This window comes from Armigeres subalbatus, unplaced genomic scaffold, assembly GCF_024139115.2.
Source record: "Armigeres subalbatus isolate Guangzhou_Male unplaced genomic scaffold, GZ_Asu_2 Contig152, whole genome shotgun sequence".
In the NCBI taxonomy this organism is placed as follows: domain Eukaryota; kingdom Metazoa; phylum Arthropoda; class Insecta; order Diptera; family Culicidae; genus Armigeres; species Armigeres subalbatus.
This window is the reverse complement of record NW_026942308.1, coordinates 401,991-429,624: the sequence shown is the minus strand read 5'-3', so window position 1 is coordinate 429,624 and position 27,634 is coordinate 401,991. Positions and strand designations below refer to the sequence as shown.

At 36.7% G+C, this 27,634-nt stretch overlaps 1 protein-coding gene, 1 non-coding gene and 1 pseudogene across 2 annotated transcripts in view; 1 reads left to right on the top strand and 2 right to left on the bottom strand.

The window, feature by feature from the left end:
* The window catches only part of LOC134202921 (lipoate-protein ligase A-like), a 285,600-nt gene that overhangs the window by 158,762 nt on the left and 99,204 nt on the right, over positions 1-27,634 (bottom strand). The window lies entirely within an intron of this gene.
* On the bottom strand, positions 183-283 carry LOC134202923 (U6 spliceosomal RNA; annotated as a pseudogene).
* On the top strand, positions 11,863-11,969 carry LOC134202922 (U6 spliceosomal RNA). The gene has a single exon (XR_009977376.1). It is a non-coding gene; the product is annotated as a U6 spliceosomal RNA (small nuclear RNA).

Below are 27,634 nucleotides of genomic sequence, written 5' to 3'. Positions count from 1 at the left end.
TACTTAATTCGTCTTAGACGGTCGTAAACCTTCAGCGTCAATAAACCAATGAGTTAAACCAATGAAAAAATTCACAAAAAATCAAAGAAAATTTAGGGGATATTTAAAAAGCGAGAAAGTTCAGGTTAACCAAAAATTAATGAATTCTAACCGCGTAAAAACTTTTTATATGGGCAATCGACAAAAATGTGGAACGCTTCACGATTTTGCGTGTCATCTCTGCGCAGGGGCCATGCTAATCTTTCTCTGTTCCAATTATATATATGTTCTTGCCGAAGCAAAGACAATATATCGGTCCGTATTCACTCTTATATACCCTCTTGCAAAAGAAACAATTCTAGTGATGGACGACTGAAAGAAGGACTTTATTTGCTTGGAACGAAATAATAAAGAGGGTCAGAAAAGGGTGTTTATTTCTTACCTACAGGTAAGCGGCACGTTTCAGCTGATCAGGTAAAACACAAACAGGAAGGAAATAAAAATAGATTTGTTTTGTCTTTCAATTTTTTGTTTTGTGTATTCCTTCTATTCACGAGCTGATCAATTTTGAAGCATAGAGTCCATTCACACTAAACTCATTCAACGGATTTTAGTGATTTTACTAAATTCTAAACAGCACAATTTTTTAACTGTCATAGATTTTCGTGAACTTAATTTATCGAACAGTCCTGTGTTGAGAAATCTGCTTATCAATAAGCAGGAAATCTGGATTATGTTCAGCAAATTTTAGTAAATTTCAAGCAAATCTGAAAAAATCAAAATTCTGAAAGTCTAAAAAATGTTTTACGAAAATGGCCTGGTCTAAAACACATAAAATCTATAAATAAACGAATGGAATGAAAGGCTTCCTGGGATCGTTCGCAAGTTAAGTAACGCTGTAGGAGAGGAAGGGGTCAGACAAAGCGTTACGTAAAACTTCCTACAAAAATGATACGATGGGTAGAGAGAAAGTCTAAAAGTGGCAAACTTTTGTTACGTGAACGGCCTTCCTTAGATGTTATTTAAAACTTTAATGATGCCTTCCCCATTTGAAGTCATCTTCCTTAATAAAACATTTTCCGACGTAGGGTGCCCATAAAATTGAACCGTTTAAAATTCATTGCTTCCGATTAAATTTCAACCACCTGATGACGAACACTTGAACCCAGACATTCAGTCTGAGCCCTTCACCAAACAACGTAGCGCCTAGTACACAATCAAGGGGTTGAATCGAGCCCACCTGTTATCCTCGTTCGTTGTGGTCGTCGTCGTTCGTGGTCATGGACAGCTTCAGCGATTTTACCGCACAGGAAATGCAGTACCCTACGATGATGACATTGTCGGAAAGAAAGTAAAAATAATAAGGAAAATGAGGGAAGCATGGTCTGACGGGCATGGAGAAGAATCAATTTTTAATAATTTTGTAGAGCGAACATGCAGTACATATAGAATAATGGGAGAATGATAATCGTGCTGTATTATCGCGTACTTACTTCTGGTAGACATCCAAAAACGTCGAATGTTTATATTTTTCAAAATCCTTGAGTATAAATTAAACATATCAAATTGCGCAAATTATGATGAAGCATTCGACAGCAATACGTACTGAACGAAGTATACCGATCTCTCTATTTAATTCCACCAATTATTTCGATATGGGAAATGGGAATATGGGAAAAACTTTTTTCATTTTTTTTATGGGCCCTCTTATTCGATTCTATTTGGTGCCCTGATGCTCTGGACCAAATTTCAGCCAAATCGGTCAACGTTTGGGCGGTGCTAAACTCGTTGGAAGTTTATATGAAAAAATGTATGCAGAAACACCCAAAAACATTTATTTACAGTAAGACGATCATAATACAGAATGTTATGCTATAACAGCCAGCCAGACCAGGTAAGAGTGTTTTCTGGGCCAATAAAAGTAGTTTTCAGAATGGACTTTTTTGACTTTGGACTTTATGGCTTTCATATTAAATTAATATATTATAATTACCTATCTAACAAACGATTTCTAATGAAAAATGTGCCAACCTTTTATATACTACTGAAAAAGCATATACTACCAGAGCTAAGATTAGGAAAAGTTGCCGAACATAAAGTTCAGTTCGCTCAAAACTTTTAATAGCTGTAATGAGAGATTGTGCACGATTATTGGTGTTTTTGACTACTTGGCATAATAACCAAAAGTATGCAATTGTCTGGTGGTATAATTTTGGCTAGAGCTTCCACATATGAAGATTCACAACGATAAAAGTGGTTGTACACAGCATATTAGGCTAAGGTTTGAGCCATATACCCTTCAGGGCTGCCCAACGTACGGCCCGCGGGCCGGATGCGGCCCTCACCTACATTTTTTGTGGCCCGCGGCGTGTAAGAAAAATAACCTCATAGTTGGCCCGCCAGCTTTTCGACCTGGCTCCAGAAGTTTTTTTTTAATTATTCATTATTTAATATGTAAGTCTAAAATCGAAGCTCGCGTTGCACAACTATTAATTTGAATTTTAAACGAAAAATAATATTTTACATAATTTGAAATGATTGCATAAGCGACCCAAGACACAAAAGGTTGATGTGGTACATCGCGTTTTCAATAAAGATTGGTCGAAGTAGTTTATGTTCAAGTTGAAAAATGGAAAGCCGGTTTGCTTCATTTGTTCGGAAAGTTTTGCTTAATTTGCCCAGAAAGTTTTGCTGTATTGAAGGAATAAAATTTGAATCCAAGCAGGAAAGGTAGGAAACAAAAGTTGATAGAATTTCAGATTTCAACTCGAATTTCCATTTATTGATTTAAAATTTTGGTACAATGGATTATAAAAGTACAAACTCTTTTCACTCGAGCTAATACGAAGTCAGAAAATGCTGTACTGTAAGATTTTGGCTGATTTTTTTTCCTGGACGGAGAACTTGTTAAGGAATGCATTTCGGTTGTTGTTGACATCGTGTCCTAAGCCTTCTTCTGTAGCATAGTTTGCTCGGAACACGGTGAAAAGTAAAAGTTCTCCCAGAAGATATGAAAGCTACGTAACGTGAAAAAAACGTCAGCTTCATATTCTACTCTCTCGCAACGCAAGCGATGAAAATACCGTCGTGACAAACGTGGCAAATGGTCATTTTTGAATGACAGAGAAATTGGCAGCTTTATTCCCAATATAGGCAACAACTAACGGGAAAAACCTGAGGACTGTTAAGACCTGTGTAAAGGAACTTTTTTTTCTCCATCGAAAACTTAAGGACATAGTTGGAAGAGTACCACGATGGCAGCCAATATGGCACCGGACCTTTCACGGGTCAACCTCACACCTCCCGCACTCATCTCCCACCAACATTCGAATGCATCGAACAGCATCGAACAAAAGTTTAATATTCACTATTCAGATTACTATCCTGTTCACAGTATATTTATGTACTTCCCGTGGTAATTAACATGTTTCTTCAAAGAGTCCTATGTGTTTTGGCTCGAAATATAGCATAAACCAGCAGTTTCGTGCCAATTTAACAGCCGTCCGCGGTTTGGTGGGTTTATCACTGCACTTCACTTCTTCTCAAAGGGCATTGAAAAAGTCAAATTTTTACACACTTTTCCACACATGAGCAGCCCGAAATGTTGATGAAATGCAAATTAAACATCACTTTTCGAAATCAGTCAGTTTTTTGTCTTTATTTAAGAGACTTGCAGCCCGAGGCTGGCTCGTCTCCGTATCGGTCACTTGTTAAAAATGAAAACTTAATATAAACTGCAATTTTTGCCCGAAAAAAACGATTGAAAACTGATCGTGGAGCGAATGTAAACACCGGTACCGATAGCAGCAAACTAATAATCAGGGTGGTTCAAAAATGATTTTGCTCCGCCACGCTCAGACGCTTTTGTTTCATATTTTGGGTGTCGTTCGCTGGTTTCGGTCGGTTTGAATACGGGCTTACCGTGCACAGGTCGTTTCAGGTTTGTATGGCAGTTGATATGGCGAGGTTGAATTTTACATTATTCTGATTGTGGCACTCCGTGATTGGGCGCTGACAAGGGGAAGACCATATGACTGGATGAAATTCAAAAGCTTTAACTCCTTAGAAAATGCATATTGAATGGAGGTTCCAATAGTTGGTAGTCGATTTTAATCGAGGTTGCGAATCTTTAGCATGATAATAAAGCCCCAAATACAATGTCGGCGGAACAGAACCCATATATTTTCTGTCAAATTTGCCGTTTCCGTTCCGCTGAAATTGTGCTTGTATAATTGTGTAATTCAACAAAATAGCCAGATTTTTTTCTGTGATATCTATCGCACCAGGGGCAGATACTTCATACAAAAAGTGTGACATGGGGGTGAGCGGAGTATAAAATGCTATTTCAACGGATCTTTCCTAAGGTGCGTTCAGTGAAGTCTCTGGAATGTTGCTTTCAGCTATGTGGGTTCTCTTTTCGCCAGCGTTTGGAGGGTAGTCGCTGTATCTAGTGTAATGAAATGTTTAGTTTCCCATAATAGTTTTCATACAAACTTGAACCGGCTTGTTTTCACACATCCGGTAAACGGTGTGAATAGATTAGTTTAATGTTTCAATTTATAAAAATATTCAAAAAGTTATGTACAAAATATTGTATGGCCCGCCAGCAAGTGTGAACAAAAAATTTAAAAATTTGGCCCGTGGCTTGAAAAGGTTGGACAGGCCTGGCTTAGGTTCGATTTGTGCACTTCCACAACATGTGAAAGACTTAGTTCGAAAAATGTATTGGAGGGTGGGTGACCACTTCCTTCGGTGGTGTTCGATTTCACGACCCCAGTACGCTAGACAGATGCGTTACCTACTAAATCTTCAAACATAGTAACCCAGGTGGCTTATACCCGGAATATAGGTATGTAATTAACTTTGATTGTACTGAACTGGAGTGGCGGGCGATCTCTCTCTCACTTTGCTTATGTGATCGGGTTGGGATCTGATGGACGACCATCAACCGGCACAATCGCGCAACCATACACATTCTACTCGGTTGGCATTGTACAAAACTATACCAATGATCGTTATGGGTCTTAGGAAGTTCAATATTTTTATTTGGTTTGCGTGCTCACTGTTGAAAAAATCACAAAAATAAATAACAAATAGAATACCTTTTCATTGCTTTGTTTTTGATGGGATGGAAATGGGAGCTATGAGACGAAGTGCCGAACCGTTCCCCTATTTCTTTTAAAAATGCTGCGCAAGTATTGATTTACACATAATCTTCATGCATTATTCCTAAAATATCTCCAAAGGTTACTTATGTCTGTCGTTTATATATTTTATCAGCTTTGTACTTTTGGTAGAACAGAGAATTGGGGCATTCCAAAAATTTCATGTTTTAACCTTAAGCTTCAGTAAACCGCTGATCTTGGATATGCAACCATGGATAGCTTACCAGGCTCTTGCTAGAACATCAATTGTTGGGAATAGTTACGTTTAAATACTTTTTGAGAGCAGATTCCATTTTTATACTTCTTCGACTGTTTCAGTGTTGCCAGTTTCACCAACAATAAGCTGAACTTTCTCTCTTGCGTCAAAATTAGAAAAAAAAAACACGAACAATAGGGTTAATGATGTATTTTGGACATTTGAATATATTTTGGACTTTTGACCTTATTTTGCGTGTTTTTCTAATTATATTTTGTTAAATAAATAGGAATCATGTGTCTGTTTCGCCTTGTTCATAATCACATTTCCTAACCAAATTTATGTAATAAAATGAAAAAAATGTATCCAAAAATCCAAAATATATTCAGATGTTCAAAATACAATTGTTACCCTACTCTACGTAACTCTTTGTTTACATGTTCCAAAACTAAATTCAAGTTATTCATAAGATCAATATCTATCGAGTGAATGGTTGTCAAATCTACCCCATCTGAAATTCCCTTGCTGGGAATGATTTTTTTATCCGATCAAGTATACCCTCTCAGGAGAATAATTTACCCTATCAGAGATTCCCTCTCGAAGAATAATTCTCTACCCTATCAGAAATGCTTTTTTGGATGAATGATTGTTAATTCGTTTGGGAATTTTTCAATCTTGTATAAAAGATTAAATAACCCGTCGCCTAAACTTGACGTAAACTTCTTATCACAAGGCAAACATATTCCATAAGATTCCACCAGGGAGAGTCTGAATGAATTCTCTGAGAAACTTTTGCTCCATTGCCTTCAAATTGTCTGTATTTTGCAGGACAATATTGAGCTATAAGAAAAATGCGGGAAGCTTTTCAGCGTGAAAGTTTTGGTCAATTTATTGTATACTCATTTTATATTATCGTTATTTGAGATAGGGTTTTGACGAACAAACAAAATAATCAAGCTATTTTAGTGGAATATATTGATCACTACCTAAGAATTTCGGTCTCTTTAAGGTGAAGCGTTGTGACACTCAAATTTCTATGTGATTGTGTCATAAAAATCATCAACCATGAATTTGTAGTGGTGTACACTTCCAATACCAATTCAGTAAGCATCCACGTGGGATTCATTTTTTGTTAACATCCGACAACAGTAAACATTGAACGTATTCGGAATAATTCAGCCCAATTTACACGCAGTATTAATCAATACAATCTAAGTATGGGATTAACTGATGGAATTTGTCAGAAAAGCATCAGTTTGGTTTGGTTCAGGTGAATATTTATGGATTATGTTTCATGTTTATATTTACATCTCGAAGCGTTGTTGCCAGCTGCTCAAACGCATTAATAACAAGATCATTTTTACTCCGATGTTTCAATTTTTACAATGCACTTCGAAACAGAATCAATAAGATATTATTACTGCATCAATACATAATGCGTTAGGGAAAGATTGATTAATTTTATCGATATTTTACATGTTTCCGCTATGATTTCACAATAGTTCATATCGACATCACTGTCTGTTGCTGATCAATGATTGCTTGCATACGACGCTACCGACGACGTGCAGAGTGTTGAAACCGGCGCCGTCGTTGGCATGGTGCATTACTGGGGGAATTTTTTCACTTTGTTCACTTGCTTATATATCTTCCCTAAATAAGCGATATGTAATAATATCATCGTACCGCCGCGTAAATTGAACTTCGAACTAAGTCCAGATTTACTTTTTTAGTGAGAAAATAGTCAGGTATGTAGGCAGTATATGAATTAAAATTATCGGTGCATATCCGAGTGGGTGGGGTGGGTGATTGTTTGACTGTGTTGGTAAGCCGCAAGGCAGCCATTCTGAATGACATGTCATGAAGCCTTAAGGATGATTATGTTTTAGTTCAAATATGTTGTGGTAAAATAACTCGGATTTCATGGGCCAGGAGCCAGGATGTCGAGCAGAAAGGGGCCAACTTTTCAAGATTTTCCGAATCGTAGTTTTGGAAAAGGTTACAAAAATGTTGTGTTGTAATTATTGCATATTCCGAACTTCTCAGCCGAGCGGTAAGACTTCCCTGGACATAAAAGAATCATCATGTTAGCCTCACGATATACGAATGCAGAAATGTTAACTTGGCTTAGAAACTTCCCAGTTAATAACTGTGGAAATGCTGAATGAACACTAAGCTGCGAGGCGGTAATGACCCAGTGGGGGATGTAATGCCAATATAGCTTCTGCTGGGAGAGAGTATGAGAGGCAGTTCTCATACTGTTCCCTGCACTTAAAACTTTCGTCTTTAGCATATGGTCGTCTGATGTTCCGAAATGGAAATATTTCGACTTCAACTGTGAGGTCGTCTTCAGTGTCTCTTGCTTGACTCGACTTACAATTTGCAACCACTAAACAGACATTTGCAATCTAATAAACCTTTAGTTTGATTTTGGTCACGCTTTTGACACAACATGAAACCAGTTATGATTATGCAAAAAATATTTTTAGACTGCACCCACCAAGGAAATTATCGTTTTAGGATTTGAAATCCGACTGCTTTGTAGTAATTATAGAAATTCCTCTGACCTCTGGCTGATATATATATATATCAGTGGCGGTGTATAGATTCAAACACTGTACGCATAGTAACAACAACAAAAATCCTTGCATTTAGAGAACATCCATTAAATACGTAACGCTTAGAGGGAGAGGGGGGGTTCCCTGAAGTGTAACAATCCATACAAATTTTTTAGATACCTCATACAAAAAGTGTGACATAGGGAGGAGGGGGATTGAAAATGGCATTTTTCTGTGTTACGTAATAAATGGATCCCTTCCCTTAATTATGAAAAAAATATTTTCATTTTCTAAAGAATCACTCGGTGGCCAAGGTGATCCATACACAATTTCATGCTCAGAATGTAGGACAGTAACCCGGTGAAAATGGTTTCTGAGAGGGATCCGCAGGGGACAAGAAGGCGAGGCGAGGTGCGCAGATAGCAAGGTGATTCGATTTGAGGTCCCTACGTGGACTACAAAGCTGGCGACGTGCAGATACTGACCGAGCTGAATATAGACAAATTTTATGTACTACAGAGGCCTTAGTTTGCATAAATCAAACGAAATAAATTCCGTTGTTAGAATATCAAATGGTGCTATGCAATGAAATTCATTATTTTTTGTTTTATTTCACGAATGTTCCGGAATTTTCGGAAGGCCACAGCATGTATAAGCCACAATATTAAGTGCATACTCATAATACAAAAACAAATGCATCAGAAAAATCTTGGTGCTGAACGATAAAATTTAGAAGTTTTCATTTTTTGGGATCCTCCAGATTTCCCGGAGTTTATGGCAATACCTCTGAAACTCCAGAGGATTTCTCGTGAAAAGGCTATTTTTCTTGAAAATTCCTTACATTTTTTGTTCAAAAATCGAAAAAGATTTTCCTAAAAATTAAGAACTTTTAATGAAAATTCTGAAGAATATTGAAATTCGTTGAAATTCTGAGTAAATTTCCTTAAAAACTAGGAAGATCTTTTTGTAGAATTTTAAAGAAAGAAAGACAGGATCACTATGTTTGACCAGAGCTCGCACAGACTGAATACTTAACACTTAGCATTAGACAACGGATATGACATTCACACAGCACCTAGTGAACATGTGGAGCGTTTTCCGCTTTACGAAATGTTCTCTCCTTACTAGGGCGAGAATCGAACTCACACTCCATGGCTTGCAAATGCGCTTAGACGACTGGACGCCACTAACAATGCAAATTCCAGAAATTTCCTGAGAAAATTATAAATAATTTGCTTTAGGAATCTCGAAGAATTACCTGCGTAAATTTCCAAGGATTTCCTGTTGAAATCCACTGAATTTCATGTTGAAATCAAATGTTTTGACGTTTGTTGTTTGGCCGAATATGTCATTAATCCGAAACTCGACTGGCATAAAATCATTTGGCCGATAATGTTGTTCGGCCTAACAGGCCATTTGACTGAAAAGTCATCTAATCGAATAGGTCATTTAGCCAAAAAGGCTTAGATGGTCGTTTGGTAGAAAAGGACCATTTGGTCGAAATGAACGAATGGTGTTGTTTGCCCGAGCTGCCGAAAAAAACGTTTGACCGAAAATGCTGCTTGGCCGGACGAGGTGACATAAGGTCAAAAACGGTTTGCGACGCACGGGTGAAGATCATGCGGCCGAACTGATAATTTGGCCGAAAAAGGCCGAATTTTCCGGGGAAATAAAAAGAATTCTTTCGTAATGTCTTAAAGTATCCTAAAAAAAAACTTTACGTTACGAACGTTATAAAAAATTCGCCAAGCCATCGCCGACCAAAATTATGACAAACGTTGCCGCCGACGATTTTCGGATCGGCGCTCACCTCTAACGGTAGTCAGAATGCATGAACGGACCAACGGGATATTTTATTATTGTTATACAACCAAAATAAAGATTATTTGAGCAAAAGTTAAATTTTCAGCAACAACAAAAAATGGCTCGATTATCCGGAGAGTTCGATTATCCGGAGTGAAATTTTTTTCAACACTCCGGATAATCGAGTCCGGCCTGTATAATAGAAATAGAAGAAGAAGACTAGCTGACCCGGCGAACTTTGTCTCGCCAAAAATTGATCAATTTTCTGATTTAATTTTTTGCTTCCATTTTTGCTTTCATTTTTTTACAACTTTGTTTTATATAGGTATACCGATGATCAAAATTTTAAAATCCATGCAAATTGTACAAAAAACCATTTCATCGAAAAGATTAAGTTTTAATTTTTAAAACATTCAAATCTCATCAAAACATTTTTCCTCGTAAATAAAATCAATAGTGATCAAGAAGAAAACATTCCCCATCGAATTCAACTTGTTGTAGCAAAATCGGTTGAGGTTTAGTACTAGAAAAATTGTTTCAACGTGCAAACACACAAACAGTCAGACATTTGCTCAGTTAGTCGAGCTGAATCGATTGGGATATAGCACTCTGGGTCCACGAGCTCTCTTCGGGTCGGGTTTCAACCAAAACGCACCAAGCGGCTTTTTGACTGACTTGTGATATTTTGTTCGTATAAGGACAACAGAAATCGTTTCATATCAATTCAAGCGTACATTTGCAATAGGATATCCTCATTTGTTGGATTGAGGGATATCCGATACGATTTGCGATCAATTAAATCTGCTAAACGAAAGTTTGGGCAGAAAAATGGGTTATTTTTCGTTGGCGCTTGGTGTGTTTTGGCTGAACCCCGACCATATAAAGTACGTTTTGGCAGTGAAACGATAGCCTTTGGTACCACTTTGTTGTACCAGAAAGGCAAAAATAAGAAAACGAATATACATTAGCGAACAATTGGGCTGTCTAGGCTAGAATTCCGCTGATTGTTTAAATAAAAATATGCGTAGAATTAATTGCGGATTATGGTAAATTCTATCTTGTTGAGTGTATTGCAGGAACTTGACGTTCAATCCTCCACATATTCTTCAGAGCAAAGCGCACGTACTTATGTGGCGTTGATGTGTAATCATAACTGACATCATCGACGTGAGCCGATTTCCATCGAATATTATATCATTCTTTCAGTTACAACACAGTCACTGTGTGTCTAACCTGTCTAACTGTCATCACCAAGCTACACCATCGTGGTAACACCATGCGACAAAGGTGAGTGCGTTTGACAGCAATTTCATGTCGCCTTTCTCCGTTAATCAAAATGTTCTTTTCATCGCATGCATTACACATCTGAATCCGACTAGACACAGTATCACCATCGTAGCTGTAGTTTGACAACTGTTGTGCGGGAAATGCCTTTCAATCTTTGGTAGGTCCTCCTATAATCACAAACAAAACGATTATGATCGTCTATGGGTGTTTTCAAATCTCTGTCATCAGCTGACGGAAAGAGCCTCTCGTGAATAAATTATGTGCTTGTGACGAGTTGAAAAGTTCGTAGATTAAAACATTCCACACCCTTGGCGAGACGTCTCGCATATAGAATCCGTCATTTGCATTCCACTACTCCTGGGGCACGCATACAGGCCAACAACACAACGATGGCAGAATGCCTGTCGTCTAACATGCATGAGTCCCATGAGAAAGGCGGTATAGAATGTTGACATTCCTAACCAAAAGACTCTAATTATTCTTTTCTTTACCATGGAATTATAGAAGTAACGTAGGAATGTTTTCTTGGTCGGTTAGAAATAAGAATTTCGTCTACTATAAGTTGGCGACTCTACTGAAACTAATTGAATTGAATATTGACCGTGTATGTGTATAGTTGGATGAGTCATACGTGAAACACAGAGCACACCAACTGACTATTAAAGATTCTCGATAGATAGGAGAGAAGCAATATCGCATAAACATATCGCTTCACGTGGGTAGAAAATTAAACTCAACCCCTTTTTATCTGCAGGTAGCGTATTCGTTACAATCCAGCGTGCAGACGAGTTTCGGTGGGTCTGTCTGTCGCTCATCGCTAGAACTGTTTCTTTTGCAGTGGAGTATATAAGACTGATGTTGATGGTAACCAAATGTCTTTGCTTCGGCAAGACATATACTAAAATTGGAACGATACAGAGAAGATTAGCATGGCCCCTGCGCAAGGATGACACGCAAAATCGTGAAGCGTTCCACATTTTTTTTCGACAACTTACTCGGAGTGATTTGTCGACCATATGGATGTTTTATTTTATTCCGCATAATGTGAGACAAACGCGTGTAAATTTTGAACTTCCACTGAAAATATCTCGGATTTCTCATGATGGGTTGAAGCGCTCCAAATATATGTTATATTTTTTACACTTCAAATTTATTGCATGCATTTGTTATTGGAATTTTAAATTGACGTAAAACGTATTTCAACTTCGTGTTTTGCTGTTGTGACTTGCGATGTCGCATCGCGTTGCATATCTTTTATAAACATCAACACCAGCACCCAAGGGCGACGACATTTATCACTGCTTTCTTTTGCTAGCGCACATTCCAACATGCCCTCGTCAACCCAAAACAAAATCACCGCACGACATCGAGCAAAAGCAAACGAAATTAACGTCCCGGTGATGGTTTGACTAATTTTACATCGCTTCCTTTCAGCGGAGGTCAACCAGCCACCCGAATGTGTTCCAAGGTTGACCAAATTTGCTTGCCAGAGTGTGGATATTGGATACCACCGAACCGAGTACCGACCAACAGGGCATGTTCCGTGATGTGCGAAGCCGGAAACATAATTAACTCTCGGTTCTTTTTTCGATCCTTCTCCGCGTGACCGAAATTCCGAACGATGTTGTAGGTGGATGTAAAATTCGGTACGTTACCACAGATTCTCCGCAAAACATTTCCTTTGTGAGGCCTTCAGTTTGCACAACCTGTTACGGGAAGCGCTTGTAGTACAACGCTATATAGATAATGGCACAAATCATCATTTTCGATTGAGTCGTGATAGCAACTTGGTCAAACAACAGGTGTTTATATTACATTTGAAGGCTCTGGTTTGGAGGATTTAAGCACGTGTATCGATAAAACATGCCTCACTTGTAGGGGATAGATTGCGAGGTAGATTCAAGACAAATCCATCCAATACGATGCAACCGATATTGATATATCTGTACATCGTCCTATGTATTATGCTGATGTTCTAACTAAGGGGTCATACAATAATTACGTGAGGATCTATGAAACAAGAGTGTGGATTTTATTCAATCATACATTAACTTTCACAATTATGTGAAAAAATAACTGTAAAATCATCTACGTAGTTTGTATACGGCGTCTAATATATGTCCCTGATCGTTCATTGTACAAATAAATCAACGAATTCGATTGATAAAAATGTTATTCTTTTTTCAACTTGTTTGATTGATGATTATTATTTTCTCGACTAACATCGAATGATTTGTGCTGTGCCCTCTGATGGAAGACCAGATGTGTGCTGTGCTCAACGACTGACGAATCATTCATATGGGGGTTTGTTTTATTAATTTTATGACTGTTTGTCATCTGTTTCTATTGAAACTTCTTGCCAACGAATATTTGAATCAAGTTCATACGAGTGGAGTGACGTAAGTTTCGAGAATTTTTGTGTCAATTCTAATTTTCAAGTTTGGCTCATTCGCTTGCCCTGGCGTAATTCAATATTTGAAACATGAATCCCTACAACAAGAAATCTTTGTTTCGTGTGAAACTATTTACAAAAATCAGATGCTTTTGTTGAATTGTGTTGCATTACTCATGTGTGGGACCTAGCTAAAAAAGGATTTGGGTAAATTATGCAGCATTCTTTTTATCTTATACGACAGCGGTTCTCAACCTGGGGTACATGTACCCCTGGGGGTTTTGCTGATGTTAGGGGGTACCTGAGACGAAAATGCATAATGGCGGATGGTGTGTTATAATTGCCTAAAAAAAATGCTGCTTTTAGAAGTATTTCCATTAAATAGGCGTAATAATACTCGCTTGTACTCGTTATTGTACCTACGCATAGTATAAATAGTGTAAGCTAACTACTCAAAATTTGAGTAAAGGATACTACTTCAATAAAATGATGATTTCGTGAAATTTAAGCATGGCCTTCCATTCTTTTTTTTTTTGTTGATGCGATAGATGAGAAACAAGCTTTTCTAGCTATCTGAGTACACTTTACATCAAACAGATTTGTAGTTTGTGCAATTATCAATTTATTGAAGTAGTAGGGGAACTGTTCCATTTTCCATCTCACTGAACATATATTCATCTCATCGCAAAACAAAGAAATACAGCACCAATTTAGTCGCTTCTTTTTGCTAACACGCGTGCTCACTGCTGAAAAAATCACAAAAATAAGAAACAAACCAAATTCCTTTTTATTGCTTTGTTTTTGATGGGATGGAAATAGGAACTATGGGATGAAGTGCCGAACCGTTCCCCTATATTTTACTCAAATTTTGAGAACATTGGCGGAGCTAAGCTGGGGCACGATGGAGCACGTGACCCACTAAATCGAAAATTTTCCCCAAAAATTAATTAGGGGAGCTGTTCCGTTTTCCATCTCACTGAACATATATTCATCTCGTCGAGTTTATTAGGGTTATTTCCGAAAGAATTTTTGGATAAATTTTGGAATTTCTTTGGAAATTCTGATAGGTATTTCTTTGAAAATTCCTGTAAGAATTCCCTCGGAAATAATTTTAGCAATTCCTTTAGAAACTTCTTTGCAAAATCTTTCCGAAATCTTTAATGTTCTTCGATGAATTCATTGAAATTAATTCAAAAATGCTTTCCACTCTAGAAAACTACGCCATTAACTCTTTTTGTCATTCCTCCAGGGATTCCTCCGGAAAATCCTCTGAAGAGGCCTTTAGTACATTTATCCGGATATTCCTTCGGAACTTCCTCTTGCTAACCAAACAAAATTCCTTTTGAAATTGCTGCAGGAATTATTCCCGAAATTTTAATGAAATATTTTTTCCGGAAAAGAATGAAGAAAAGAATTTTTCGGAAGAGTTTCTAACGGAAATGTCAATAAAATTTCCAGATGATATCTCCGATTGAACTCTTGGATTAATTTCTGAATGATTCCTTAACGAATGTTTGAATAAATTTCTGATTTCCAAAAAAAACTGATGGAGTATTCGAAAGCCGTAAGTCGTAATTAAATGTCCGGAGGAATTTTTATTTATTTTTCTCAAAAATTCCTGGGTGAAGTAATAAAAATATATATAATAGAAACTTCGAGGGAATTTCAAGAATTTCTTCCTAGAGTTACGGAAGCGATTTCTTAAGGAATTGCTGAAAGAATTTAATTAAGAAAATCTTGGAATAATTGCTGATGAAAATCATTAAAAAAATTAAAGAAGTTCTTTATTCAATTTCGGCAGGAATTCTGAAAGCATTTTTCAAGGAATTCATGAAGAAATTCAAAAAAAGGATTCTTCTAAAGAAATTTTGGAAGGTTTTCTTGAAACAAAGTTCTTAGGTACAGGGTTGTTACGACTACGCGGATTTCGCGATTTTCGCGGATTTCGCGGTTTTCGCGGATTTGGCGCGGATTTACTTAACGATTTTAGGGTTTCGCGCGGATTTGGCGCGGATTTACTTTTAGGTGGAAATTTAATAAATAAAATGCTAAATCTTAGGAAGTTTATTTGAAAATTAGTTTGATGCCTATCTAGATGGGCTCTATTTTCATTAGCAAATGTTGTTGAGAACAAATTTACGTTTCAAGGTTATTAACATTATTTTTGAGATATGTCCAAGTCCTTATTTAATGACATGCATTACACTCTCAAGCATTATTTAAACAAATGTTATGAGGAGAGATACGCCCCTTGTTGCAGGCCTGGTAGTGGGTCACTTTTTAGTGACTTGGTCACTTTTTTCGGGCTAGTCACTAAAAAGTCTCTTTTTTCGACCTCAAGTCACTAAAGTCACTTTTTCTCGCAAAAAGTCACTATTTTCAACTATTTTGAAACTATCGACTAAGATTTTTTTATAAAGCTTTATGTATCCATCGGAAGATGTTTTGTTTATGGCGGAAATGAAATTACGGATCTTGGAAAAATGATCACTCTGAAACATCGCCAGCCATTTAATTTAATTCGCTGCTCCTATTGGCATTTCACCAGTAGCTAATTGAAGGTGTTTTATGTCACAGTTTATAAATTGTTATACAGTCATGGAAGCAGGAGACCTGTCGATTTGAAGTTTTTTTTTAAACTCAAGCTTTATGCAGTAGGGGAAGGTGGGAAGACTTGATTCCTTGGGAAACTTGATTGTCCCTTGTTTTACCAAGAACTAAACTGCCCATGATCGCATATTTGTAACACTCGCATTTTTGTTCATTTTGTAAAAAGCCTGTGAATCGTTCAGAATGCTAAATTTGATGGATCTAACCCCACAACAGTAAAATAGGATTTATTATTTTGCTTATCTTTGGTAAGCTGGAAATTATTGATTTTGTGGGGAGGATTAACAAAATCAACCGAAATGCTTATGTTACAAATATGCGATCATGGGCAGTAAAGTTTTATTGTAATAGCGTATTTTTATAATAGATCCTCTATGATCGTTATGTGGCGAGTTATGTTTTTAATTGACAACCTTATTTACTCTATTATTTACTGTGTTTTGTTCCTCCAGAAAATAATTTTAGTGGCCACGCAAAATTAGAAGAACTTCTTCCAATAATGACCAAATGCTATCATTTTTTCACAGCACAAATCCATAAATATGCTAAATGATCTTCACTGATAAAAATGCCATCATTCCACCACAATTTCAGGATATTTGAATTTTGAGTTGTTGCCTCAATTTGAGGAGACTTTATCCCTCATTAGGCATCCATTGAAAAATTTGTCTAAAAAATTCAAGAAAATATAATTTGTTCTCAAGCGGCTTTTTTGTAGATTTTGACAGATGTAATGAAAGGTTTGCTCTAAACAAATATTTATTGAGTAGATTTTGAAGATTGCATGCGCTGTCGAATTCCATAGTAAAAATCGTTTATAAATACGTACATCAAGTCGGAAAATCTGCGTATTTTGAAGTAAAAATATTTAAAATTTCAGAGAGCATGGTCCTCATTACAAGCAGGAGGTCGAGCGTTAAATCCCAGGCTTGTTGTACATGAATCTTCATAATTTTTATATCGTTTTCTACCAAAACGATCCTACTGTTCCTGTCGCACTAAAAATTCCAAAAACATCCGTGGCACCTATGACAAATCGTTAGAGTTCTCTGCATCGTTCTTAAGTAGGCAGCTAATCCAATGATCGTAATTTTCACTTATTATCACGAGAAGAGAATGCTCATTCACACAGATATTCGCCGAGAAATAATTTTCAGGAAAGAAAAACAGAGTGATAACCATATTTCGATCACTTCCAGTGGCGTAAACATTTGATTTGCTTGCAGACTACTCATAGTTTTGAGTTGTCCTGCTTTTTACTGGAGTAAAATTTCCGTGGGGTTAGAAGAGAGGGCAATAATTTTACTTAGTCACTGAGTAGATAAAAGTACACGCTTAAAATCAATAACACAGAGATGTGTTTGCATCACACAAAACGGACCTAATGCGGAACATTCTCTAGATGAGCGACAGTTACACAGGCACAAAAATGCCTCGTACGGTCGTGATAACGGTCCTTTTCAACATGTTAACGTTTGTACAGATTCCTTGTTTCATGAGGAACCAAATACTGTTGAAAATATTGAAATCCAAGCTTCAATAAAACCACACGAGCTATTTTTGTGGCTGTGTAACTATCGCTCATCTAGGGGATGTTCCGCATTAGGTCCGTTTTATGTGATGCAAACACATCTCTGTGTTATTGATTTTAAGCGTGTAACCGAGTAGGATTTTAATTTTTCTTCTGAGCTCATTCTAAGAGAAAAGAGTGGTGAGTGATAGATGTTTTCCGCCACAAATTACGAAAAAAAAATACTCTCCTTCGACCCAAAAACGCTTGATTTCGTCTCATCGAACTTGCAACTGAAATTGGAAGTCACTATTTGGTCACTTTTTCTGCAACTGAAAGTCACTATTTGGTCCCTTTTTTCGTCAGCTTTGGTCACTAAAGTCACTATTTTGAGTGGCTTCGGTCGCTACCAGCCCTGTTGTTGTCATTTTTAATCCATTTTAAAACACGACGCCCACAAACCATGTCTATTGAAGGATATGAATACCTATTTTCAGCTTGTCAATTTCTTTGTAGTTCTAAGATATTTTTTCAGATTCTGATTGGTTGTTTCTTTTACGATGAACCACTCAGCATGATATATTATATCATTCTTCAAAAGTCGTCAGGAATTCTTTCATAATATTGGAACATTTAATATTTCCTTGCAAATAAATTTTTATAGCGTAAAGAGGATTTCTGCAGCATTAAAAACCCCGATAAATTATAAAGACATTTTTGAAATTTCCTGAAGCGGTGACCGCAGGTATGACTAGAAAATCGAAAAGAATGCCGCCTTGAATTTACAAAAGAGTTCGATTTTTTTTAAGTGCTCAAAAATAGAACCGGGAGTTTTTCCGCAGGAAGTAACCAATCAATTTTTGCAAGAATTCCTAAAGCGATTTCCGTAGGATTTCATGAAGGGATTTCTGCAAGTAATCTCTGAAGATTTTGCGTAGGTTATTTGTAGAGAATTAACTTGAACTCACGACCAAATGAATTACAAAATAATTTCCCAGTGGAATTTTTGTTAGAATACTCGGAGGAATTCCCACAGATAATTTGGAGCGACTGGGATGAATCTGCCCACGAAAGATGAATTTATACAGGAGTTTTCGGAGTTTTTAAATGAAATTTCAGTAAGAATGGTCAACAAAATTTCTGCATGAACTTTTAGAAAAGCTTGTTACAATAATTGATAACAATTATACAATAATAACGTTACAATAATAACGGACTATTTCTGTTGGAGTTTACGCAAATTATTCTGCCGTATTTACAAAGAAATTTCTTCTGAAAAATCTTTTTCAAATAAAAATATTCCTCTGGAATTTTTAAAGGAATTTGCACTTGATTCTGACTTAAAAATCAACGGAGCTTGAGCAACGTTAGATTTTGTATTATTTGTTTCTTGATATGAATTCAAATATTTTTTTACAAAAGTTTTGTTTAAAAAACGGAGCTTCATTGTCTAATTCCTTATTATCTACGCAAGTTTGTCTTGTGATCAATAACTACAACAAAGCTGCATAATTAATTACTTCAAAAGAAATTGCGGTTTTGGCAGATTTTTAATTATTTTCCACGTTTATCTTTAATCAATTATGATCAAATCTGGCCTCTACATTCCTTTGTATATCAACGTACCTTGTGCGGAATTTTATAAAGTTCTATCAAGAAAAAAACCCTGACAATAACGGAACAAAACATGCCAAAGCCATAATCTAATCCAAAAAGCGGTGCTTATGCAAAAAGTTTTGACTGTTTAGTTCTTGTTCCTATAGATTCAGTACTTCTAGTGGTAAATAAAGCCATTTAGAAGAGTTGTAATACTTACTGCGGTTTTATTAGTCCTATTAGAATTTTGATACAAACATATGTTGCAGTTTAAAATCATATTTGAAATCAGTAATATTGTAAAAAAAGAACTTGAAGAGAAGACGTTCAATAAATTGTTATACAAAAATTGACATTTAACGTGTATTTGCTTAGAATTTAGATCTGGCTCGCGCGGATTTGGCGCGGAATGGATTTTATGTCGCGCGGAAATGGCGCGGATTTAATTTTAGTCGGCGCGGATTTGGCGCGGAAAATATTTCAGGATCTCCGTAACAACCCTGGTATTTTTAAAGTAAATTCTGAAGAGGCTTCAATCAATATGGTCGAAACTTATGTGTGGTAAAATTCAAGTTATATTTGAGCTCTGGTCAAATTTTCAGCAAAATTGGTTCACACGCAATCGAGATCTAGATCTCCAAAGTTTACCATTTTGTATGAAAAACGACGAGTGGGCTTTTTATTATGCCGGTCACTGTATGCTGCCTCCTATCTGTGAGATTCACTTGTCATAAGACGAGTTTGTACAATCCCATTGAATTCCACCACTTAATTGTATCTTGACAGATACGTATTTCGACCTCAACAGTAATGCCGTCTTCAGTGTCTCGTACTTGACTCGACTCGAGTCAAGTTCGAGACACTGAAGACGGCCTTACTGTTGAGGTCAAAATACGTATCTGTCAAGATACAATTAAGTGGTGGAATTCAATGGGATATCTTCCCTTCCAAAACCTCGTATACACGGCGGCTGTAAAGACACCTGTGGTGAAATCAAGTCAATTTTTATTGAGATTACCTTTAAAAATTCCTTTAGAGAATAAATTTTAAGAACCCTGCCAGTACTTTTTCAAGAAATCCCTTTGAAAACTCTTGGAAGAAATTCTTGAAATTCCTTAGAAATTTCACTCAGGATTTTTTCAGAACTTCCTCCAGGATTTCTATCGAGAATTCTTTTAGGTATTCCTTCGGATTTATTTAGCAATTCCTACATAAATTCTTTTAAACCTTCGGAGATTCCTTTTGAATTCCTTCGTAATTTCCATTGCGCATTCTTTTTAGAATCTCTTCAGAAAATCCTTTAGAATTTCGTTTAAAAACCATCGTTAATTTAATTTGGAAATTATTTTGGGAATTTCTTAGAGAATTCTTTAGAAATTCCTTACGAAATTTCTCCAGGAAACCCCTCATTCTTTCATAATTTTCCGAATTATTTTTTTCAATAAAATCTCCGGAATGATTCTTGTATACGTTTTGGAAGGAATCTAACATTGGTTTTATAAATTATTCCTGGAGAAGTTCACCATAAAAGCTTTGGAGGATTTACTGGGGAAATTTAGAAGAAATTCATGGAGACATTTTCAAATGTATTTCAAGTAGAATTTTCAAAGATCAACCTGAATAGAATTAGGACAGGAATTATTAAAGGAATTCCTAAACAAATTCCTAATGGAATTTTCAAACAGGGATTTGGATTGTTGGGTTTTCAGCTGCTTATCAGGGACTTTGACGTCTTGTAGCGTAGCGTTGTGCTCTAGTTATGGTACGGCAGGGAGCATTTTTCGGATGGCCAGATCTTCGTGGTGAACAATAGAACAATAGGATAGAGATAAAAAAAATCAGGGAGAAACAAAAGTATTAGACTTTGATTTCGGATGAGCTAAGAAAGGTAGTATAAATAGCCTGCATATAGACAACATGACGATCTTCCAAAACACCGCGTACTTTCCTGAAGGGTTGTTTACTTCGGGCCACAAGGGTATCCAATAGTCGCTCTCTGGAGGCGCCATTTTCCGAACAAAACCAAACTACGTGATCGATGTCATCGCAACCGACTCCGCACCTACATAAGTTGCTATCGACAAGATTTATTCTTTCTTTTCAGATGTTTGTTTAGTGAATAGCGATTGGACATAAGCCTCGACATCATTCGAATGAAACCTCGGCTTACGTCCTCACCTCTGAACTACGCTCGCCCAGAAACTATAAGAATTATAGAAAATAGCCACCGTCCAAGTTCGTTGTATGTCCAATTTCTTTGACAACTTTGAAGGGTATTTTGACGGCCTAATAGAAAAAACTCGTTGTTCGAGAATCATAAACTTCACTTTCCTTTGCGTCCACCTTTGCTTCTCATTGTCATAGATTGAGCAGTAAGATGGGATCCAAACAAAGCTAATCTTGAATGATTTTTCGACCAAAACACGCATCTGCTCTCTTATGTTTGTAAGAGCGTAATATGCGTGCTTAACAGGTTTCATCGACCGGAGTGCCTCGATAGAACTAAGACTATCCGAGAAGATAAAATAATGGTCTACGGGCTGATCGAAAATTATCCCCAAAGTGAAGTTAATTGCTGCCAGCTCATCAACATAAACTGAACACGTTTCCTGAAGTTTAATTTACATTGAAAATACCCAAGCCAGCAGATCCGTTAATGCGAGAACCATCAATGAAATATCTGTCGTTGCAATTGAAATGTTCATATTTTTCAGAAAAAAGGAAGTTAATTTTTGGATTTCTACAAGTTTTTCTTCTGGAACATCTGAAGGAATGCTTTCAAGATTTTTTCCGGGAAGTCGTTCGAAAATTCGAACAGCAGTAAAACAAAACCCTGTTTTGCATCTGGAATTAGGACTTGCCAAAAAACCAAAGATATCAGAATTTCAGTCAATTTATCATCATACTTCTTCGGATATTCTCGAGAATTCCTTAGGAATTTACTTCAGGAGTTGCTTTGGGTGATATTTCATGAATTCATTCAGAAGTTCGTTCGGAAAATCCTCTTCAGAAAATAATTCGATTAGTCAACCAGAAATTCTTCCAGGTATACCTTCGAAAATTCTCTCAGGAATTCCATCGTGAATTTCTTCTCTCTTCTGAAGATTTTTTTTCAAAAATCCTCCGCAAATAAATCCAGAAATACCTTCAAAAATTCCTTAAGGAATTCTTTCAAAAATTCCTTTAAAAAATTGTCTGAGACATATTTTAGAAACCCCTCCGGAATTTCTTTGAGTTTCTCTGTGAAATCCTCCAAGAATTTCTTCGGAATCCTTCAGGGTTTCTTTCCGCAAATTCTCAAGAAATAACTTTGAAGATAGATCTAGTTTTTTTGGAAATAAATCACGATATTGTTTCGAAAATTCCTTTAGAAAAACCTTTAAAAATCCTTAAGGAATACTTGCGTCTTGAAAATTTCTTCAGAAATTCCTTCCGAGATTTCTTAAAAAATTCCTTCGAAACTTCTTAACGAAATGTATTAAGAATTTCTTCGGAAATTCTTCAAGAAATTCCATCTGAAATTGCTTTGAAAGTTTGGTCGGTATTCCTAAGAAAAAACTTGGAGGAATGTGCAAAGATATTCTTGGACAAATTTGATATCGGAAATGCCTTCAGGAGTTCCGTTGTCACTTCCGTTAGCAATTCGTTCGTAAACTCCCAAGGAAATTCCTGAAATTTTGTCCTAGATTTGTGGAAGGGATTTTTGTTGGAAATTCCGGAAGAATTACTGGAGAAATTTCCGAGGGAAAGAATTGACTCCAATTCCGAACACTCGCTTTTAATTGGCCATTTTAGCTTTATTCGTGTAATTCTCTCCATATGATGTTGAATTCATTTGTAATCTTGATCATCACTGATCAGAACTAAAAACCGAAGAAATTTTTAGTTTTAGGGTGCCACAACGCAAGTGTTCGGAATATGAGTCATGTTCGGTATTTGAGCCAAAACGGTATACGAAGGAATACCTGAAATAATTTTCCTAAGAATTCCTAAGAATTTCTAGAGACCTTTTGAATAAATTAGACGATTGCATTGAGTTATTTAGACGATAAAATGCAATAAAATTTTCATAAAATTTTAAATTGCCTTACATTTTTTAATTGATATATCGCTTGACTGATTACGCTCCCAATTGTAGTTCTTACTGTTGACGCTAAATTATAAATGAACCATAAATGAACGCCTGAGTATGTCATCGGCCAAAGTGTATATTGTTAGGCGTTACACGAATATTGATTCCCTTGTCTTTATCATCATCAGTGCTTCCGGAGCGTGGCCTTTGATCCTAATACGAATGAATATCTGCCGAAGTTCTCGGAGATTTCTGCTAAAATTCTAGTAAAATCTATTTCCTAATTATTAATTATAACAATTTACCGGCTTTTGACGACATTTTTGGATAAACATCTTGGTTGTCTTGGTTGTCAATGTTAAGATATAATAATTGCCATCTGTTTTCAGTCTTGCTTTTGAAGTATACAAATAAATGCAAATTGAAAAGTTTACAACAAATAGATAAAATTGCAAGCAACATTGTCCTTATCCTATGCAGATAGGGACATTAGTCTCTTATTTTGCTTGTTTTTTTTGCGTTTATCAGCGACAATTACACTCCTTGATCCCACATAACTCTTATGTACCTCGTTTACGATAAAAATGCTGAAGTAGAACAACAATGTAGGTATTATAAAACTCATTTCTTATAATTAATTCACCTGGCCTTCAAAGCATAATAATTAAATCATTATTTCTGTAAACAATGGATAATCAATCCACAACAACCTTCCAGACAATTACACTATGAATTGTTGCTTGGATCGTGTTGTTTATTTACCCATTTACCTTTCACTAGAAACACATCAAATTGTAGCAGTTCTAATGCAGTCACGTTCCAATGAATTCAATAAAAATATACTCCAACATATTACTGTAGTTTAAGCTGATCTTCAAATAAAGTTGATCAATTATTTCTCTTTTCACCCACTTTACCTAGAATATCATCTATATTTTAGAATTCAGGTCAACAATCAAGATCATTCAAAGGTTCAATGTAGCCATCGAAAGGTCATCGATAAAAATATTCTTCATCCACTAATGTAAGTCAAGTACCGGAGTCTAGTCCATTTCTAGGCGTATTTGAGCCACTTGACGTCGTGTCTGACTTACTTCATGCACGAGAGAGGTTTGTTCATATGTCTGCCTTTGCCTTCTGAATGTTGATCACTTGTAGCAAGGAATGTATCCAAAGTGATTGTTTGCAATCGCGCATATGAATGGAAAGAATCTGAAAGTGAACCTATGCAGAATACAACGAAGTCGTCGTCAATGACGGCATCTCCAGCGTCAAATCAGGACTCTGACATCACCATGTGATTGGCCGTCTAAATATATCAAACCGGAGAGTCTGCTTTTTTAACCCGCTTGCAATGAAGCGGCGGTTTGGCCACTGACGTCACCCTTGGCGATGGTGAAGTCACCATCTGTAAAACTTTACATGATGCTGCTGCTGCTGCTGCTGCTGGTGAGAGCGACGCAAAATAACTACAAGCGCCAGTATGATTTTTCGAAATCCTATTTGGGTCAGTTGACCTTGTTTCCAGCTGGGTGCAGACCCGAAACGTCATGTCCCATTAGTGTGACAGTTTACCTACATCCATCGGATATTATTGGCAGCCTTAAAAGCCGAAAATGGGTGCTGCCCATGGCCCAGCCGGACGGCAAATCCAATTATTCCGTTCAATTGTTTTCTAATATTGACATGGTTTTATACGATTATAGGCACCGGTCGCCAGCGATGACGAAGAAGCTGAAGGGAAATGTGCAAACCTGAAAGGCATCGAATCTTCTGATCTATTTTTGGGGGTCCAATGTTGGGACGGTGTAATTGAGTTTGCAGATTTGGTTCGTGTGTTTAGTTATAAGCTTCCCGGAATTATAAAAGCATAGCCATAATTTTTGGATGCGTCTCTATAAATTAGAATGTTTCCATCTTTAAGAATTGATTTAGAATAGTGAAAGTGAAAAATATTTTCAAGTCTCAAATTATGAATGTCAGTTGTCTTTAAAAATCGTTCATACACAAAAAGTCCTACCATTTGATGTTGTATCATTCAATCACAGTATCAGAGACTCAATGGAACCACAATGTATCAGCACATAAAGCCCAATTACGCCCGTCAAGTGAAGTTGACTAATTCAATCTCCCACTTTGGCTCGGTCGTCGTTGTCGCCAACAAATCCACACGCGTCATCATTTTAAATTCAAATTGCTCGGAAACATCGTGGCTCTTCATGGTCACACATTATGCACTCCGACCTCAGAGATTATTGTCCATATACAAACACGCGCAGCGAATGATATTCCCTAACAATCGCGAAATTCAAACGATTGCACTCAAACTTCTTCGGTTGGTTCGTTAGATGCTGACTGGCGTTGGAACGCCTTCTTACTCGTCAAGAAACGATGCGACCAAACTATCCAGCAACCATTTCAGCAGCACAAACGTACGCGTCCAGTTCTCCTCCATACCTGCCTACTGTCGAGTTCATCGCTGATCGCTGTTTCCGTGCCATCATCATCACCAACGGAGCCAAGTCACGAACAAAGTTTTGGTTGCGATGATGTCATCCTGCTCAAGCTTGAGTTGTTTGAGAATCGATTTATGGAGCTGCCTATAACACATGCATATTCAGTTTAATCATGTTAGTACTCATCCTCGCAAAAATTCCTTCCCATTTTGGTTGATCGTTTCAGCAATTGAATATCCTGGCCCACAGATACATAGCACGTGCCTTTTAATTACAGTTTTTAATCTCGACTGCGTCTGGTCCGGAAGGCCGGAAAAAAGGAATATGACTGTCCGGGATTAAGCATTATAAATCACCATGTCCGCAAAAAGTCAAGCTCGTCTTGGCTTGAACCGGGAGGAGAGGTCAGTGGGTGGGGTGGTACGATGGAATTAATTATGCACGCGCGCGCCACACGAACAGAAGTTTTTAATTAAGCAGTGCTAGAGAGCATCATCCCTGCAATTGAATAGTTCATGCTGTGCGAAAGTGAAACTAAAAACCCACACCTCTCAACACGGCGATGACGACGCCTAGGCGTTGTCGTTTGTTAGTATCGTAACGACGTGGAAGGTCGACGCCCTTACAAATCGTTCCAAGCATGTGTGACGAAACAGAGATTTTAAAATCCATTGTTAAAAAAATTTAGTTCTCTGGATTGAAGGTAATCATTGGAGGTCAACTGAAAGACAATACTAACTCGTAAATATTCACAACCAGTCCAAGTCCAACCGAACCACCACCAATAATTGTCTACAGTGTGCCATTCAAACTCGTTCGAGTATTCAAAGCCAATGGGATCGATGTGTTTACATTCGGTGCACTGTGCCGAGATAAGATAAAACGCCATATTTTCAATGTTGATTCGCTTCATCAGTACTTCGTTCAGTTACATAAATGCTATTTAAGTTCAGTCGCCATGCTATATGTCCAAAATTTTGAGTAAAAAATATACATATATCAAAATTTATCAATAAGTTTTGATTGAAATTGATTAAAATCCCCATTATGCATTTTTGTCCGAGGTACCCCTGGGCCAGCAAGGTGCATGTACTAATTGAGAACCGCTGCCTTAAGAGAACTCTCTAAGAAGAAATTCTTGGAAATCCTACAGAATTTCTTAAAACTCTCCACGAAGGATCGTACATTCCTTCGAATTTAATTTGATCTTCCTAGACAACTAGATTTTCTTCAAGATATTTTTGAAATTTCTTAGAAGATCTATTAGGAATCTTCAGCAATTACTTTAAGAGTTTTACGAAATTTCATCTGAAATTAATTCTTTTGAAATTCCTTTAGACTCTTCTGAAAATTATTTTCAATTTCATTCTTTAATAAATTTTGAAAAAATTTCAACTAAATTTAAATATTCAGGATATTATGGAAGAAGGTTCAAAAAATATACAAGGAAAAAGCAATATACAAAGGTCTATCCAGAGAATTTTCGAAAAAAAGTCAAAGGATTCTGACGTGAATTGTTAGAGGAGTTCTCTAAAGAATTTCTCCTAAAGTAATGTTCGACGGTATTCCGAAAATTCCTGAAGAATATCCGAAAGATTTTCCATGAGTATTTCCGAAGAAATTTTTATGAAATTCGAAATTTTGGAATTAAAAAAAAATCTATAGCAATTTCTAAAATAATTTATGAAGAAATTCCTTAAAAGGCACGTAGAATCAACGAGAAATTTCAAATTTTCTTTGATTACCTTCTTTGAATTCAAAGGAATTTCTGGATTTATCTAGAGTAATTTCAGGAGATTTTCTGGGTAAATCCCAAAGGAAAATTCTGTACAAGACTAAAATATTTTTGAAGAGCTTTATCACTTGTCATGTCTTATGACAAGTGAAGACATTCCACTAAAAGCTCAAAATAATTTTCTTAACAAAAGGCTTCTATGGAAATTTCTGACTTGGATTTTGTTTGGAATTACAGTCTATACATTATCATACAGAATTGAATGTTTTTGGAAA